Raw genomic sequence first — 6,000 nt, forward strand, 5'->3', positions numbered from 1 at the left:
TTGGCCTCCCTAAACGCTGGGATTACAGGCCTGAGCCATGGAACCTAGCCTAGAACCAGAATTTAAGGGTGAGATTCTAAAGTTGACTCACATGCTGGCTGGCTGGCAATGAGGACTACATCCCTGATGGTAGGTGAGAGTCCCTGGTGTGCTGTAGTGTGCAATTATGAGGATTTTTGCCAGTGTTAAACTGGGGTGAAATAGAAGGGGAATTCCTGTCAGGGCGAATATTATGCAGAGAGTATCCCAAATGCCCTGTGTACTAACTATGGACTGTGTATGTAAATTTTATGTATATGTAATTTTTATTTATTTTTATTATTTTGAAGCACAGTCTCACTGTGTTGTCCAGGCTGGAGTGCACTGGCACGATCTCGGCTCACTGTAACCTCTGCCTTCCAAGTTCAAGCGATTCTCCTGCCTCAGTCTCTGGAGTAACTGGGCAGTCACGCCCCACCAGGCCTAACTAAATTTTCTATTTTTTTAAGAGCTGAGGTCTCACTATGTTGCCCAGGCTGGTCTCAAACTCCTGGAGTCAAAGTGTGGGGATTACAGGTACCAGCCACCTGCTCGGCCTATTTTTTAATGAAACAAAACCAGAGGTCCCAATGAATCCTGAGGCCAGCTGGTTGGTGGAGGCTATTGTGTTGCCCTGCCCCAACGCCGATTACCCTCACATTTTCACCTTTTCTTGATTATCTTCCAAGTTGCAAGATTAATTGTTCTGACAAAACCTACGCCCAGCGTGGGGCTCGAACCCACGACCCTGAGATTAAGAGTCTCATGCTCTACCGACTGAGCTAGCCGGGCAGTTACGACACCACCGTCTCTCATAGAGACGTCTCTCATGGAGCTTTCCAGAACTTCCGTGTACTATATAAAATCGGTGAGACTGACTTCTGGATCCAAGACGCGCTGCCTCCTGAGCGCTAGAGCACTGGGCTCGGCGCGAACCAAAGACGCTGCCAGGCCCATCTAGTCGGCCGTCCCTCGCGGGCGTGTCCCCTATCGGCTGTCCCTCGCGGGTGTGTCGCGTCTGCGGTTTCTCGCGGTGTGTGTGTCCTGTCGGCCGTCCCTCGTGGATGTGCCCTGTCTGCCGTCCCTCGCGGGTGTGTGCGGCCCCTGCAGCTCCCGGGAGCGGGAACGTCGGGGACAAGGGCTGAAGGGCTGAAGGACGCGAGAAATGGCCAGGGGGAAACTCGGCGTGACCCTCGCTTAGGGTTGTGAGAGGTTCCGGGGTCAAATCGCGGAGGTCCCCTCATTTTCAAATCCTTATCCCTGTTTAGGGCGGCAGCGACGCCTCACCAGAGGGACAAGACAGGAAGACCTTTCTCCTCTTTAGGTTCCCAGTAAAATGCTGGGTCCCTTGCCAGTGGAAAAGGGAAGAAAAGTTTGGAGCGTTCGTAGAGCCGCCCGTTTGGGAAGAAGTGAACTCTGACCCCAGCTCTGGCCCCTGTAACGGAGGTCCCAGGGCTGCGAGGGTCGCCTGGCCCTAGATCCTGGGTGACCGTGGAACTTGGTCTGTGTGTGTGGTTTTCCTTTGAGTGGGAAGATTCTAAGTTTAAATTTTGGACAAGCCCAGGGTTTTGAACCCTTCCTTTTCTTTTCTTCTTCCTTTTTTTCCCCTTCCTTTCTTCTTTCCTTCCTTCTCCTTCCTTCCTTCTTTCTTTCCTTCCTTCTTTTTTTCTTTCTTTCCCAGGCTAGAGTGCAGTGGTGCAATCTTGGCTCATAGCACCCTCGACCTGCCAAACTCAAGGATCTTCCCACACCTTCACCTCCCAAGTAGCTGGGACTACAGGTGCCCCATGCCAGGCTAATTTTTTTGGTGTGATATATAGATATAATTTTCTTAGAGACGGAAGTCTCACTGCCATCTGGAGATTAGTCTCCAGTCTGGACTCCAGCAATCTTCCTGCCTCGGCCTCCAATCCAAAGTGCTGTGATACAGACCAGAACCACCGTGCCCAGCTGGTTCCTTTTTCTTCTTACGAGGCTGCCAGAGGTGCCTTTCACAACCAAGGGCAGTGGAAACCGAGACCGCGGATGGCAAGGTCTGTACCCTCATGTTGGGGCAACGAAGGGTGTTGAGGTCACCATGAAAGTCCAGTGGGCTGCGCTCCAGGAATTGGGTGACTTTTCTCTATGCGGGAAGAACAGCGGCATTTAAGTGGGTTGGTTTTTTGCTTTTTGTTTTTTGGGGCGGACAGAGTTTCGCTCTTGTTGCCCAGGCTGGAGTTCAATGGCCCAATATCGGCTCACTGCAACCTCCACCTCCCAGGTTCCAGAGATTCTCCTGCCTCAGCCTCCCAAGTAGCTGGGATTACAGGCTAATTTTGTAATTTTAGTAGAGACAGGGTTTCTCCATGTTGGTCAGGCTGGTCTCGAAGTCCCAACCTCAGGTGATCCGCCTGCCCCGGCTTCCCATAGTGCTGGGATTATAAGTGTGAGCCACCACGCCTGGCCTTGAGTAGGTTTTATCATTATTCTCTTATGGTGAGGCCACCAGATCAAGAGACGACAGCCATTGAAAAGATTGTTACTCACAGTTCCCAAGAGGAGGGGCACACCATGCCACTGGGGACCACGCAGGGAAGTACCAGGGTCAGTGGAGGGGGTTGGTAAGCAAGAGCCTGTATTGTAGTTTTTATGGAAGGAAAAGGCAGGCAGCGTAAGAAAGTTTAGGATTAACTTGTTTGGGTAATTTCAGCGAGCTCTGGGGCATTGGGGCTGTCCTTAGTCTGGTACCTGGCCCTGGGGTGGCTAGTGCAGGTGGATAGTGGCCTGGAGTGTGAGACCGGATAGAAGGGGAGGCAGCCAGCGGATAGAAGGGGAGGCAGCCAGCGTGTGAGCCCTGGATTGGCTTGTTTACGTTTGAAATGCGCAACCTCTAGGAAACCCTGGGAAGAGCAGTCCCGCCAGGGTCAACAAGGTGCCAGATGTCAAAGCACCCGCATACAGAAAAGAAAAGACGTGATGAATATAGGCAGGGGCTTAGGGCTTCGGTGGAAACTTTGGGGCCTCCCAAGCTCAAAAGAGCTACCTGATCCTGATGTGAACCCAGATTATACCCACCTGGGATTACTGTCCCCACCAGGGCGGGGCTGAGCAGCAGAGCCTGAGCTCCAGGGCATGGAAAGGTCCAGACCAGCAGGCCTTGTCTCCGACCCAAAGGGACTTTAGTTTCTCTTAAGCCCAAGGACATATGTGCTGGGTGGCCCTTTCATGCCTCCTGATTCTCAAACCCGTAATTGGAGCTGTCTTGCACAGAACCCCAGGGGCCACTAGGTTGCCTGATGAGGCCTCTCCTGATCCTGAGGGTGGGTAAGCAGGTTCCCCAGCAGGTGTGTTTTTCTCTAGTGGCCAGAACATTTTAAGGCTCCTGTTCTTTAAAGTGAAACCACTATGGCCTCTACCAGCTGGATAGTTCCTCTCCAAAGTCCCCTTGGGAGCCAGGGGCTTCCCTCCTCAGGCCTGCCCTAACTCCCTCCCCACTCCCACACCCAGGCCACTCCCTTCTACACGGTGCCCTCAGCCCAGGACCTGATGATGCTGGGGCTCAGCCTCCATTTGTCCAATGAACAGAAAGCAGATAATTGAGGGTGAAACCCACACTGTGGAAGAAGGTCCCTAAAAAGGAGGTATTAACTGTCTTCTGGATCAAATCCCAGAGGAACCACAGTTTGCTTTTGTCATTTTAGGGCATGGATGGAGCCCCCAGCAGAGCTGCATGGGGTCTGCACTTGTGAGTTTGGATCAGAGACAGCTTCAGTGTGCAGCAAACACAAATGCCAGCTGGAACCGAATGGCCAGATCGGCCTGGGCACTGAGGCTGGGTTTCCGGGTGGTCAGAGGAGCACCTTGACCCGGCCACGGGTGTTTCCCATGAGGGCTCAGTCTGCTTCCCCATCCTGTGGTTTAAGCTCACTCATTTGAAGGGGAAGCTTGGACTCCGGGAGGTAGGTGTCTGCACCCAAGCTGGAACCGCTGGGGTGTGAGAAAGGGTGTGAAATTCCGGAGGGCCCCTACTGCTGCAGGGGGTCCAGGGCTGAGAAACCTTTGAGACCGAGGCTCCAGGTCCTGAGGTCGCCGCGGTGCGTCCCTCCCATACGTGGCGTGGCAGGGAAGGGGTGTGATTCCAGGAGATCGCAACGCCTCTAAGGAGTCCAAGTCTGGCTCCTAGCCCTCTGCCCGAGGACAAAGGAGGACCTAGGGAGCTTTGCTAGCTGATGGTCTCAGTTCTGCAAGGGCGGTGGGGAGAGCGGGATGCCCCAAAACCCAAGCTGGGTTTCCTACTTGGAGTCATGAGGCGAGGCAATACTGAAGCTCTCCGTCCCCCTCCTCCCCATGAGGACCAGACTCCGGTCCGGGAAAAGCATCAGGACAGGCGGACAATTTGTGACCAAAGAAACTAGGACTGATCCAGACCAGAGAGGGCGGAGCTGCGTTGGGCTCATTAAGGGCGACAAAGCCCATGACCCCCAGTGTGGCTCATTGGTCTAAGGGTATGATTTTCCTTTAGGGTGTGAGAGGTCCCGGGTTAAAATCCCAGAGGAGCCCATGCTTTGGCTGAGGCAGGAGAATTACTTGAACCCGGGAGGCAGAGGTTGCAGTGAGCTGAGGTCCCGCCACTGCACTCCAGCCTGAGAAGACTGCGTCTAAAAAAAAAAAAAAATTAGTGTTTGTGCCTGTGGTGTTATCCCTGGGGCACGTGCGTCTCAGGATACAGGCTGTTTAACCAGGGGATTTTTGGGGGGGCAGTCGGCACGGATCTGCCCTGAGGGACTCCCCGAGTGACTGGAGTGGTGGTTTCATTCCGGGGTGTGACCTGGATCTCCCAGACAAAACCCATCTCTCTCAAGGGAGCCAGTCCCGAAGAAATTGAGCTTTTACGACTGCGGATGGACTCTCCCGCAGATGCAAGGCTAATAGCAGTGGCTCGCTCCGTTGACTAAACTAAGGAAAACTGTGGGTGACTTTGTCTGGTAGCTGGGTTCAAATTCCCGATAGGACTTATTCTAAAGTTGCCTTGGTCAGAGAGAAATGAAACGGGGCCGGTATCCAGTGTAGAGAGAGTTTTGGCCAGCTGGCACAAGCCGGGGCTGCACAGGTGGCAGGGGCATGGTTGTCAAATAATCAAAATGATCAGGCACTTCAGGTCCCCCGGAGAGTGGGCGCAGAGTATAACTCGATCAAGACAGTTGCAGGTGGGCAAAAAAAAAAAAGAGAGTGGCCGCAGGGGTGGCCACCCTGGAGTTCCCCTCCTGGCACCATGCTCATCAGGACCTCAGGACTGCAGGGAATTCATGCCCACCTCCCTCAGCCCCTGTGATGTGCCCATCAGAAAGTGGTTGGAAATCACGGCTGTCGGGTCCGGTGGCTCAGTAATCCCAGCACTTTGAGAAGCCGAAGTGGAAGAATCGCCTGAGCACAAGGAGTTCAAGACTAGCCTAGGCCGGGCTCGGTGGCCCAGCCTGTAATCCCAGCTTGCCCAACATGGCAAAACCCTGTCTCTATAGAAAATACAAAAAATTAGCTGGGCATGGTGGCAGGTGCCTGTAATCTCAGCTATTCGGGAGGCTGAGGCAGGAGAATCGCTTGAACCCAGGAGGCCGAGGTTTCAGTGAGCCAAGATCATGCCATTGCACTCCAGCCTGGGTGATAAAAAACTTCATCTCAAAAAAAAAAAAAAAAGAGGCTGGGCGCGGTGGCTCACGCCTATAATCCCAGCACTTTGGGAGGCCGAGGCGGGTGGATCACGAGGTCAAGAGATCGAGACCGTCCTGGTCAACATGGTGAAACCCCGTCTCTACCAAAAATACAAAAATTAGCTGGGCATGCTGGTGCATGCCTGTAGTCCCAGCTACTCGGGAGCCTGAGGCAGTAGAATTGCTTGAACCCAGGAGGCGGAGGTTGCGGTGAGCCGAGATCGCGCCATTGCACTCCAGCCTGGGTAACAAGAGCGAAACTCCATCTCAAAAAAAAAAAAAAAAAAAAAAAAAA

The 6,000-nt window shown here is 53.4% G+C and overlaps 1 non-coding gene across 1 annotated transcript; it reads right to left on the reverse strand.

Annotated features, from left to right (window-relative positions):
• Positions 1-737: 737 nt before the first annotated feature.
• Positions 738-810, reverse strand: TRNAK-CUU. The gene has a single exon. It is a non-coding gene; the product is annotated as a tRNA-Lys (tRNA).
• Positions 811-6,000: the final 5,190 nt, after the last annotated feature.

Source organism: Sapajus apella, unplaced genomic scaffold (genome assembly GCF_009761245.1).
Source record: "Sapajus apella isolate SASKATOON/1434 unplaced genomic scaffold, GSC_monkey_1.0 scaffold99, whole genome shotgun sequence".
Taxonomy (NCBI): Eukaryota; Metazoa; Chordata; class Mammalia; order Primates; family Cebidae; genus Sapajus; species Sapajus apella.